This window comes from Notothenia coriiceps, unplaced genomic scaffold, assembly GCF_000735185.1.
Source record: "Notothenia coriiceps isolate Sejong01 unplaced genomic scaffold, NC01 NC01_scaffold00037244, whole genome shotgun sequence".
Taxonomy (NCBI): domain Eukaryota; kingdom Metazoa; phylum Chordata; class Actinopteri; order Perciformes; family Nototheniidae; genus Notothenia; species Notothenia coriiceps.
Window position 1 is genome coordinate 7,863,195 of NW_011369945.1, and position 13,493 is coordinate 7,876,687.

Sequence of the window (13,493 nt, forward strand, 5' to 3'; positions counted from 1 at the left end):
ATGAGTTTGACCGAAATCTACTCGGTCGGGAGAATAATCCATATATTCCACGAAACAATCATTAGATAGCGAGCTTCACACAACTTTCTCTCTCAAATAGTCAGACGACGGCCCTTCTACCATTTCGAAAGACGACAAGGACTAAAGTTACCACCGAGTAAGGTGGTAAACCTCGGTCCTAACGTTTGGTGCACAAAAACGACTACGCCTTGAACCCAGGGGGATCGTCACGCTGCACTCGGGCTCGATCAAACCGACTACGTCTGCCTCACGGTGAGACGACCCAAATGACCAAAATGTGGTACAGGACGCTACATCCTTCCGGTTAGGTAAGCGTCGTACCATGCGTTCAATGGTCACAGAACTTCACCCTAAGATCGTCAATGACCTTCGGTCACTTCCCGCTCGCCTCCTCGGTCGCACCCCACACCCTCTAAATCCTTTCGCAACTTCTGGTCTAGCTCGATCGGACGATAAGACCTACTCAATGGTTGTTCCTTGTTATTTTGTTATTTTTTGTTATGCGTTATAGGTCTTTCAGTCTTTAGTCCGGTCTAATATGTCATTCTAGTATTTTGTTTACGACATCACAGGCGTCCATAACGGACAATTTCCCCTGACTTTGGGATAAGTTTGTTTGTAATTTCACCTCGACGGGTGAAGTAAAGTAGTCTCATCGCGACAAGACACTGCTGTCATTTCTCCCTTGTGAAATATAGTACTTCAGTCTAGGATTTTCTGTAGCTGATTCGGTTTCGTGTGACGCAGCCATACTCGGCCTGTATACCTCTCCGTAAGTTCCCCAATCTGTCGAATGTCTCTATATAATTATCGGGTGTCTTCACCTACAATGTGAGAACCTTCCTTATAATGAGCTGTGTTGGACGTGCTTCCTGTGTGCCCCGCGCGTACGATTTTATTACTGTTTTAGAAATTTTTGCCACAGTCCTTGAACCGTTCGGTACGCGACTACGACTTTTACTAAAAAGGTAATTAATAGAATACAAAAATTTTGATTAAAGGTGATAGAATCAGTTAAGTCATGACGCTGGTAAACATTTACTGTACGTATGAATAAAATTTAATAATAATTCATTTCTTTTTACGATCACTTGTGTGTTGATAGTGTAGAGTTTTAGTTTACGATTAAACCGGTTTATTCGCATTCGGGCAAAAGTCAGTGTCGGTTATATTTCGGTTATAACCTCGTGTGTAAAATAAAACATTCATTTGATTACGTTCAGAGAGTTACCCTTTGTAAAGATGGTCAAAGCCCACAAATATATGGTAGCTATAGGTGTTGGGATCACCCTTGTCCTATTTTGAAAGGTATTTTCAAGCAAGACGTTCCCCATGGGTTACAAGATAAAATTTGTTTGAATATGACATACGGAGATTCAAAGGTCAAACTGGGTATTTTGACGCATCCGACTTGTCGACGGTACGCGCTACAATCTTAATAGTGTATTAAATAGTGACACTATTAGTAGAAGGGCATGCGGAAATAAGGATTGGTTCGAGGTGCCAGCAGTACACGACGAAACAGTTAGACCGTAAGGATTAACTACCGGGTGAATCTCTTCTCAATAAACTTACCTAATGACATTTTCTCGTAGTACCTAATCGGACTCTCTCCTGTGCCTAGGGCTCCTCGGAATTTAACCAGTGTATTTTCACCTAAATTTTGTAGGCCAAACCATCGTTAATAACCCAAGAAAGGAGTAGTTTCTCAAAATTGGCAAGGAGACGTCGAGAGATTTTGCCCGTAACTAAGGGTGATTTCGAAAACATGAGTGCAACCGACGGTCTTCGACAAACACCCCCGGGTTCCGTCTTCACTAGTTACGTGACTCCCTACCTTTTTGTTGACCAACATTTACTGCCATAACCAAATACATCCACAGAATTACTGAATCATATGATTCTGAGTAGGACCATGGTGTACCAACTGATGATATGTTCGGTTGGAAGCAAATTTCCTTGTTTAGTTACGTCGTCATAATGTGGAGTTACCTTCGTGTTAGGTAAATATATATCCCGATTCGTACCGACGGACATGTTAAGAACTACCGTGTTAAGACACTAAAACAAAAGCGTCCCGTTACCAAGAGGTATGACGGACACAACGTCGTATAAGAAAGAATGGGACGACAGACTTTGGCTCGGGTCAGACGAAAATACCAATTCTGCCGGCCCGAGACAACCGACACTTACCCAACCTCCACAATCGGGTTATCCTCGTACTCACAATGCATCGGGTGCAAAGTTAAGTTAAGTTAAGTAATGTAAATAATATCGCGATAAAGGTCTCGAGTTTCAAAGAAAATGTCTATGTGTAATGTGTGTATAGTCTGGTACATTGCCCAGTACATGACACCTGGTATGGTGTCTCGTTAGAGTTCCACCTTCACAGTAACGGGTTCCGGTGTTGCCCGGACTGCGTCACCGCCGCCCAAGAGTTTGACCAAAATGGGGTTGCGGGGGAACTAGACTACTAGTTTGCGTGTCGGGTGTCGCGGTGACGTGGGGTACGAAGTTGCCTCTGCGAAGGGTAAGTGAAACTTACCAAAGCTCCATGCAGTTCGAAACGGCTAGTATAAAATTATATAAGTTATTTTTTTTTAATTCCTTTTCAGTTCCACTTTCTATGTTATGAAATTAATCCATGTCCCAAGTTTTATTCTTATTTAACTATCAGGGTGTTTCTGAGATTTCCGAATTTTACCTTGAATAATTGTATTTCCTTAGGTATGTCCGTCAATTGTGTCAATCAAGAGTAGTACATTAATGAGTAATTTACATAAGGTTAGGGTATTGCCCAATATTTTACTGAACGTGTGACCGTCGGTCCGACGCCAAATTGTGATTTTTCCGTTAGTACCTCTTTACTTACTCAGGAATCTTCCCGATGGTGTCTAACTGTCTGTCCGACAGTTTGGAAGGTAATGACCGAGTGATTACTATAAAAAGGTTTAAGTGACTACTTGACGTACACGGTGGCAAAAAGAGTCGTACGGTCCCCTGAAAAGAGTTTTAGTACTGTGGTGTTAAGACGGGAGAATAATGTAAGTAAGGTCGATTCTGGCATCCTTCGTTAATTTATTACTTTTGCGTTACACAAATTACGTACATGACATATTGTTTGTTCACATCGTAACCGCTTTAGACGTACTACTCTAGTAAAAAATGAAAAAAAGTTATTTTAAATTCAGAGGGTCAGGCAAAAAGGACCTTTCACACATATACATCGTGGGAGCACACAATTTTTAACCAGTTATTTCCAGTCTAACTTGTTTAGCGGTTTTTAACGTCAAATATTGGATATAGGCGTCCCCCATATAAATGGAGTATCTTTTAACGTCGCATTGTACTGCACCTAATCTTATCTCTATCTCATCTATCTATCTATCACATCTCTAGAACCATACTGACTGCAGGGGCAACTCGCATTAACCACGTCAAGCTTTGGTTTGGTCCGTGGCGCTTTATTGCTATATGGTGGGACTAGGTCAGTCGTAGGAGGCAGCCGGCGCCGCGCGCCCTAATGTACATTTAAGGTTACGTCTCTGCACACTTTTGCGGACTATCTGTTGCGCGTTAAGCGAGGACTGTGCACTGCCTCGGACTTTGCGTCTCTACCGTGAGGGCGCTCGAGTTTAGCCATGCTTTAGTGCAGCTAGTAGCTTTCCTGGGCGGCGTGAGTAAATTACGTTTGCACGGTCTAGGCAGTATGTTCATGGATGGGGTCGGTTGTCATACAGGTGTTTTGAGGCAGCTTCAGTCTGTGCGGGAATGTTTTACTGGACTACGAAGTTAAAAAACACCTTTACTTGTTACTAATATGTTATACATAGAGATCGAGGTATATTATGGAAGAGCTGTTATGTATTAGGAATTCCGGGAGGATAAGTTATTGTACAGCTGGGCTGACTTTATTGCAAGGTAGAAGGTACTTGTTGTTCGTATATAGTTCTTCAAAGAAGATTCGGTGTTCAACGGGGCGCTAAGTCCTATGTCTGGCCCTTAAAGCGTGCCTTTTGTAGGAGAGCTGTCGTAGCCTGTTTTATATTAGCAGCGTGAGCGGCTGAAGGTTTTGCCGGAGAGATCACGTCTGCGGTTGGTATTCGTACACACGTATCATGTCATATATGCACGGCGTTTCTAGGAGAGGGGTAGTAATTATTTTCGTTCATCCGTAGGTGAGGACATTTCTTAGGCGTAGGCGATTCATGTTTTATCGCAGGACTAGGCAGGTCTAGGACGAGTGTGAGAGTAGCATACGCTGTTGTTCAGTTAGGCATATACAGGTATCTTGGTCTTTTAATGCTGATCTAGCTGAAATTCTGAGAGACAATATCATTAGTTATTTTGCTGGAGGGGTGAGAACTAACACGATGGATTTGTTTGGGTGGTGTTTTTGGATGGGTCTAAGCTGTCGTTTTGCTGGTGGCGGTTCTTTATGTTTTAGTGCTGTTTGACCTTATACAGGTTCTTATGAGTAAGGTCGTGTAGTGTGAAGTAGACGGGAGGAGCGAGGTGTGTATGATGGTGGGACGTCTAGTGAGTTTTTTGTATTATTTGCGTATGTAGTGAAAAGCGCGAAATACGATGGGTTGGAGAGAGTGTGTGACTGCTGACTGTGAGGTTTCTAGTATATTTGTAAAAGATATATGGTGGATTCTTATTGGTAAGTAGATGTTTTATTTTGGAGTATGATCGTGAGGGGAGTGGAGCGGAAGACGTTTTATTGCGTGGCGATACTAGTTCGGCTTGATCCTCGAAGACTTAGAGGAGCGGGACGATCGGGTGACAGAGCAAGGTGGAGGAAGTGAGAGGATACACGGACACGGAGTTAGTGAACGGTGAGAGCCGTTAGTAACGCGGGACGGATTGCCTTGTGGGGTGGTGAGCTCGAGTCATTATTAGCGTGGTGGTTTGTTACTGATGGAGTGCTATAGGTATGATGGTTACAAGTGTACTGGCGACTGGACTAGTCTACAATATTCCCAAGTTGCTCCAATTTCCCAATCCCTAATTTTGGACTGACCGATAATGAGCTGTTGTAAGTTATGGGTTAGTCTGAGGGGTTATTTCCGTAGTTGGACGGTGGAAAGACTCCTACCGGAAAAATAACACCGTCGGCCTTCCGTGTGGATCAGACGCTTATTGAGTTACGGACAGAGATCTAGTCTCGTAAGAACTTAGTATGTATTATTTCTGTAGGTGGGGTTAGCGATTTGTGAGGTCCCACTCTGGCTATAGTTTTTCTGACGCTAGATAGTCAGGTCCGTTTTTATACGTAGTCCTCCTTTTCGAAATACGAGGTTTGCTTAGTGGTGGGTCGGTTAATGAAAAAGTTTTAGGTACGTAGCATCTTGTGAAATTCTTTGGTCGTTTTCGTTGGTTACCAACTAAAACATCTATAAATATTCTTTTTGGTATACTACTAATGTCTAGAACTCAAGTTACGAGCTTACTTATTTAATTTTGACACATTCGTTGGTTCGGTCTTTTGTTGCACGAACAGCAAGTATAATTGTTGAAGAACGGGGCGACGAGTGTATTATGGTTCATAACCTTTGTTCGAGCTTCTTTCAGGGTGGTCTAGAGATAACATGATATTCAGGAGGTAAGGGGAAGGGCTAGGTTGAGTTGTGTTGAGGTTGTACTGAAGTGTGTCGGAGGTGGTGTGTGTTAGCGTGAGTGTGTGTGGTTAGTTTTTCTGTGGTTGTGTTGAGATCTATTGTGGTAACTGTTTGTGTAGTTGTGTGATCGTGCCGTCTGTGTGTGGTTTTTGTGTGTTGCGCATGGTGTTTCGATTTTTTCCGCACTGTCAACTTGAGGTCAACAACTGGCTCAAAGATGCCGGGGTTGTGTATTGTATGTGTCAGCCACTAAGTGTGTTTTTGTTGTGTGTGTGGAGATCGTCTGGTGTGCTGATAGTGATAGGTGTGTTTTGAGGTTGTAGTTTAGGTTGTATGTAGATGATGTAGATAATTTTTTACTCGCTCGCCGCGCGCGCTCGCTCGCGTTGGTACTTGGGTAGGATGGGTGAAAACATGAAGTCATTGCTCTGAAGGTTGTGGTCGGCTAGCGGATTGGACTGCTGTTTTAATTAGTAGCGTTACTGGTGGATGTGCTTGGTGGGGTGAGGGGTGTGCGAGGTGTGTGAGATGCTCTGGGTGTGTGTGGTAGGTGTTGTGGTAGTGTGGTGCTGATGTTGTGTGCCCTTTGTCTAGAGTGGGTCGTGTGTTCTTTTGTGGTGGTTGGTTCGTGTGTGGTGTTGCGCAAATTTTCATGCTTTTTCACGTGAGTACCTCTCTTGGTTTGTGAAGGGTTACCTGCGTCGTCGTTGTTTGTTATCCTCCTTACTAGTGTTGGCAGAAGGGTCCTTACTCCGTTTTCTAATGTTTCGTGCAGCGGGTTATGCATACGGTGGCACGTACGTTATACTTTTCAGAGTTTGTGTTTGTAGTATAGTAGATTTTATGTCGACTAATTCTCTTCAGTCTCTTAGGAGGGATCGGTATCCCTCGGGTTTATACGTTGGAATATTCTTTCACTATGATGATTCGTTTGGTTATGTAACGGACTAAAGATAGTGAAAAGTCGTATTATATGGTATCAGAGTAATATATCTAGCGTGAAATATTGGAAGGTGGTATAGTATAACGGAATTATCCGCGTTTCTGTGGAGTTGGATGTTTTTTCGGAATAAATTCGGACTAAATTTGATACCTACGAAACGTATTATCACTAAACAACTTAATTTGGTTATATTTTACATAACACTACCTTTTACGATAAACCTACTCGTAACAGATAGTAGCCAGACATTTTACAACTACGCCTGGATTAAGTACTAGTGCTCCACATGTGTAGGACTCAATATCAGAGAAGCGGGCGTGCGTATTCTTCGAAACTGGATATGTATTCCGGTTCGAATCTTAATATTTACTACCTGTGTCAACCTCAGAATGTTCCGTATTTATCTTAACCAGGATACCCTTGTAAACTAGTCAGCAACGACTCCAAAATTTATCTGACCACAAAAACGAGGAGATATCCCACGGAGTTTTTTCTACTGCACTGAATGTGGTCCACTTCATATGTCTCGTGAGTCTATGTCGTCGTGCTTATTTAGATTCGTCTGCGGGGTAACGAGGAGTTGCAACTTCTGGTCTTTTGTGGTGCAGCTCGATACGGTTAATGTTAATGAGTTGAAGAAATAGCAAATGGTGTTAGGGATTTATGTTTTAACTCTATGAAACCTGATGTACTTATATGATTCTGTTTTCTTCAAGTTTGTATTTTGTTGGTCGCACTTATTGTAAGTCGCTTTGGATAAAAGCGTCAGCTAAAAGCAATGTAATGTAATGTAATCATTTTGTGAAACAGGTAGGCTTATTTTGCACATTTTAGGGGCAGTAATGCTGAAATCACACACCTCATCAACGGATGGCATTTATCAAGCTGAAAAAAGCTTCACAGAAAGATGTAAGATGGAGGCATTGAGAAACGTTTTTTCTTACAGTGGGCAGGACTTTTCCCGCTGTAGCAAACACTGCACATCCTGTATAAATCATTGAAGTAAAAGCACATGTATCTGGAGGCAAACTAGGAATTATGGGTCCCCTTAAAGAATATCGGTCTGGACACTTTTTCTTTAAATAAAATAATTAAACTGGGAGTTTTGTGGTCCCTCTACAGCTCTGGGCTCTCAGACTCATCACTAACTTTCACCAGCCGCAGCACTACATCTTTTGTTTTAATGACAGTGGTGTAAAACCTGGCCCCTTCTCTTTCATGTGCTGCCAAACTTGTTTTAGGTCTGCAATAAATAAAAGGCTTGTTGTGCTCACATGCATACGTTTTATATTTATACGCTAATAATTGGTGTAGCAGAAATACTTCTAGACAGCTTGACATACCAACAATCCCTTTTGGCTGTAGTTGAAAGACAGCAAGGATTAAATCATTCAATTGATGGAGCACTCAGACACATACTTGATGTGTCCAAATAAAGATTTTGTTTTTGACATCGCTCCAAACATGTCTTTCTTCATTTGATTGACAAGAATACATACACAAACACATCTTCTTAGTTTAAATAAAAACCCAATAAATGGCTGCTACCATTTGAAATATATAAACTGAAAATTATGTAAACAGGAAAATAACTGAATAAAAATACAATAAACAGGATTTCTTTTGTGAGTGATGAGACTAAAGCAGCAGACTTAATATCCTTTTATGTGCTTTCTGGAAGATTTTATACTTTGCTGGTTGTTCCAAGCTGATTTAGATGACGATACGGTACATGCACTGAAAACCACTTCTTTATTTCTCCATAGCTTTGTTTGCACAGCATGATCGTAATTATCTTTCTGGGGGCGTTTCTGTTTTGAGATTGCATCGCCGTGTTTAGTATAGTTTCATATTTTGTTGGGCACTGTTACTATGAGTCAAGTATTAACAAGTGGCAAAGAAAACGCTTTATGACTACACTAAAAGCCACATGAGCTTGGTTTGCTAATTTCATACAAAAACAATATTGGTGATGAATTTCTTGTAATATAAAGCTTAATGCCATATGCAAGGAAATGCTGTCTTTGTGAACATGCCTGGCTCAGCTGTGCTTAAAACTTTGTGTTAGCATTGTTACATTTAGAATGTAAGCAGTTAAGTAGGAAAATAGGGAATTACCTGCTATTCATTTCATTTAAATCCATTAAGCAAATTGAGGGCTGTAGGAATGAATTTTCCAAACTTAAAATAGGGATGTCATAATACCAGAGATCTAGTTGTTGATACCAAAAATAATCAAATTCCTTGATTCTTGATTCACAACTTGATTTATTTAACTTGACTCGTTTATTGACACTTCACATATACTCATTTGAACTGAATAGAGCTTGAATGCACCAGAATGTTACTGGAACCTCCATTAACTGTTATTTTGCCAAGCAGGACTGTGCTAGCCACCGTGTGCTAACAGCTAATGTTTACTAGCTTTCCTCATGCCGTTTTGAACGATATTGTTCTCGGAAGCTGTTAGAACAAGTACTCTCAAGTTTTCAGAACTTTGAGGTATCGGTTCTTATGATATCCTTAGCTTACAGTTCACTTTAGTTTTCCTCCTCCTTCTACAATTAATTAAATGGCAAGCAGATAGTGATACATTTAGAACAAACTCGACTTCTGCTGACTTGTGCTTTAATAAAGCCTTAGGGCGCTCCCCATCTGCTCTGCTTTACGTGGCAGACTAGCTGTGTAACTAGTGAGTCAAATATTGGAGAATGGGTGCAGGTTATCAAAATAAATGCCAAGAAAGTGAGTCAGTAACAATTCACAATTCTCTTTATTAGCACTAATTGTTTAGCATGCTTATACGCTTTCTATCACTACACACACCAGCCAATGAGAGTACTCGCTTGCTTGTTGGAAAAGAATGGGACAGAACAAAGCAAAAGGAAAAACTGCTTCATCTTTATAAAGGCATTTAAAGAGATCACTTGTTGGGTAGTATATGAAAGCTTCAACATTTTATTTATTACTTATTACTTATTTTTTGAGTAACGGGTGGTGATGAACTCATACAACTAGTGGTTTAAAATGTGTGAAACATTTAAAGTTTAGCTAGTAAATAAATAATTTAAAAGAAAGATTGGTTTATAAAGAATGAAGTCACTCCTGATGAGGTGGTTGTAGTTGGGTCATTAATATTAAACTATAACAAAAAATGGAAATGTAATGACCTTTGATTTATATGTTGTATTGAGCCTATGAAAAGACTCTACCTTCTTAATTATATAATAAACATTATGTTTTCCTGTACTTCTGTGCTTATTTAAATGGAAAAGCAGTGGTAGAAGCATGGACACCTGAATGCAACATGAGTGTTATTGAGACGGTACGCTCTCAGGATGACATGTCCTTTAAGTAACGTCTCTTTGGCACCTACTTGTCGTGTGTAGTGACCAGTGGATTAGTGTTGGATTCTCTGTGATCCTCTTACAGGGCGTTTGCTCATGCTGCGCTGCATTTGACTCAAGAAGCAGAATACACGCACTTACCCCTGGTATCTAGGTTGAAGTCCTCGGTGTGAGAAAGCATCCCTGGTGTCCTCGAGCAGTGCAGATGTTCACTGATTTCTCTTGCTGAACTCTGAAGAAAAAACGAAATTACAGAGAAATATATGAATATGTCATCCTCTATTAAGATTTTAATTGTTTTTAAACAGCATGGTAGGAGTAAATGGAGCTTGCATGTTGACATGAACTTAATACATTCATTAACATGCAGGTATTTAAGCCGACATGTTGGATGCAATACGTGGAGGCAGGTCTTAATGGCGCATGTAATAAAAAGCTGCTTCTTCAGTGGATAACCTTCTTTTGGCATTGCCGTCTCCTAAATTAATTCAGCAGTGTGCTCGTTCTTTTTTCCTCTCATTTCTTTTTCAAGAATCAGAACCACCTCATTAACCTTATCTAGCAAGCAGAAGCTAATGAAAGCCTCTGTTTCAGTGTCCGGTCCTGGCAAAGTTAGTTTGACTAATTAATCAAACATCAGTCCCCCCCTATCATCTTAATGACTCCCTTTGAAAGTGAATGACAATGTGCTGCACACACAGCCCGCAGGGAATCTGCACCGGCACGTCTTCATGCATTTTTATTGGACGTTGAAATAATAGAGGAAATGAAGCTTTGTGGCCCAGAGATAGATGTTTGGTATTCACTACAATAAGGGAAATAGAAATGAAAAACAACTTCCTCATCTTTTAAACATGTTTTTGTTCTTACTTGAATGATAATGTTTACCCAGTCCCTACAATATGCAACAAAGCAAAGCTGTAATTCTCCGACCTATGGACGCTACGAGTCCAGATTAATGCACACTCAGTATTCATATGACTCGTCTTGCCCTAATGAAACAATTCCGTGCTCTCATCCCTTGTGATTCAGAGTGTATGACATGCCATATCAGATGTAAAGAACCGTCAAAATTCAATCTCCAACAATCTTTAATGGAAAACTGCAAAATGGCTAGATTTTCACAAAATGAGAGTACAATAGATAATGCAATTCAATTAGCTGCTAAGGCTGCTATTTGCATCCCAGTGAAAGGGGTGACAGTTTAAGTGGCCCAAGGCAGCTGCCTTTCAGCAAAGGCCTGTGAAAACACAAAAAGCAGCGGAACCAAGAGAAAAGGCGAGTTTGGGAGACTTCAGCAGTATTCTTTTAATGACTCATCATAATGACTCAATTTAGCTGTTCAATGACCCATTTACTGCATTGAGCAGGCATGGGAAGCTCTCTGTCCTTGGCAGGGTCAGTCCTGCAGCTGCCCCTGCCTGCCATCTTTAACCAATGGGAACATTTATTTTCCCTCCACCAGGCTTCAACAGACAGGTTGCTCAAGAATCAGGAATCATCTCAAAACACATTCACACACTGCTCCATTAGATCATTACATTAAAATAATCTACTAATTGTAAGTGAAAGAAAGAATTGTTTTAATTATCAATAGTTCTGCATCAGACCATGTTGACACAAACAATGAAGTTGTAGAAGCTTGAGGTAAAAGATAAACAATGGGCCTTACTTGTCATTAGCTTAAATAACTTTCTGTCAGAGAAAATACGATTTAATTTAAGATGCCCCAAAATGTCTTAATCATCCGAATCCGCTCCTACCCAGGTGTGCAAAATTATGAATCCCATTTAGTCATACAGTAAATTGGAGATGTGTATTTAATTATAACAAGAAAATTCAAATGCATCAAAAAGTACATTATCCAAGCTGAACCACAGCATGTTAAAGTCCTATTTGGGACAAATACAAAATATGTAGCCCAGAAATGTAATCCAATCATTATAATTTGCTTGCGTTGGAAGAACAAATTGTCGAAAGAAGATTTCTTAATGTTTTGTCAGAGAGCTCTTATCCACTTTCACCCAACAATAGAGCAACAATAAGAAAACCTTGCTAGAGATCAAAGGTTAATAAAAGAGTGAATTTGTTCGTATATCATTTAATTATTGAGTTCAATGTGTCCTATTATACATTTACAGGAAAATGTTTATAATGAAAAATAAGATGCTGCTTGACTGCAGAAGCAACTATGTATAGGTCACAGAGGCAGAGCATTGTTGTGATGTGGATAAACCCTAAGAAAATAGTTTTAATACAAATATGTATATAAAACCTTATTCTGTAGAAATCTGACACACTAACTACTAATACAGTGAATGTTTAATATCCCTTTTCTGGGAATATTGACTGTTTCATGGAGAGATGAGAAGAAGTATCCTTCCAGCATGCTCCTCTATCTGAACAGACCAGTTTTCGTTCGTTTTGCTGTACACAGGGCATGTGTACTCAAGGTTGGGTCAGGTTGCAGCCATGGAGGAGCGGGGGTGCAGGAGGGAATAGTGGAGGTGCTGAGGAGAAACAGACCCCATATGGTCTTGAGGAGCTGAACTTTCTGGCAGATCTCCAGGATGCTGACCCGGAGCATTGAAAGGTTGAGCACTGGCACCGATCTGACGGATTCTGCCCAGCTGCTGACGTGCAGAGCAGCGCACATGGATGTGAAGACAAAAATAACTTGCTGGGATCCACAGCTTGAGCAACTCCTTAGAATTTAAATCACTGCCAATTTATTCTGGCTCGTGTCAACTTACTAGGAGATGACTGGCGTGTAGCACAGTGTAGCAATATTTAGAAATGCATAAAGGATGTTTCACTTAAATTATTTTGATCTTTGCTACAGTATGACTATCCTAAGTGGAGGCTTTAGAAAATAAAATCCAACGATACAGTTAAGAGGGGGAGTTTAGATTTGCTATTCAGGTCTGGTCATCTGCAATCTACTTGAATAAAGAAAGCAGTTAAAATATTCAGAAAAGAAGTGACCCCAAGTCAATTAATGTGTGCCCTCCTCTTCTCTCTGTGTAACGAAGGGCAGACCCTGTTGTTGTGCCCCCTTCTTAATTGAAGAGATAAGTGTGCTTAAGTGGTTTGCAGGGTAAAAGGCCCCTACATGTTAAGCAAAGCTAACAAGTGAGATTTTCTAAATTAATATTACATTTACTAGTGAAGAAACACACTCTTTCTTTCCACTGTTCCTTCATTTTCTGTTTGATACAATTGATGATATTTAGCTCATGAACCAACACACTCTCACTCCATAATCGTCCAAGAGCGACGTTTGGTCAGGGTCCCGTGGCGTGCAGTTGTGACGCTCCTAGGCTCCTTCAGCTTCACAAAGGGACCCAAATAGCTTTCAACTGATTGCAATGTATTCCCATCTGCGGCGGGATTTGACGCTCATGGAGGCACGGCATTCGTCTGTGTCGGCTGCCCTTAAAGGGCAATGTGAGCGTCCATTCCCATTGGATAACGGAGAATTGTACACCCGGAAGTAAGTATTCCCCTTACTGTCGATTGATTTTACAGTGATATCTGCACTACTCATTGACTAAAAAA

The 13,493-nt window shown here is 40.7% G+C and overlaps 1 protein-coding gene across 1 annotated transcript in view; it reads right to left on the reverse strand.

The window, feature by feature from the left end:
- Window positions 1–13,493, reverse strand: part of elfn1a (extracellular leucine-rich repeat and fibronectin type III domain containing 1a) — an 88,393-nt gene that overhangs the window by 17,813 nt on the left and 57,087 nt on the right. Inside the window, exon 2 of the mRNA XM_010793420.1 lies at window positions 10,077–10,167. The gene's annotated coding sequence lies outside the window, so the exon portion shown is untranslated. The remainder of the gene's footprint in view (window positions 1–10,076; window positions 10,168–13,493) is intronic.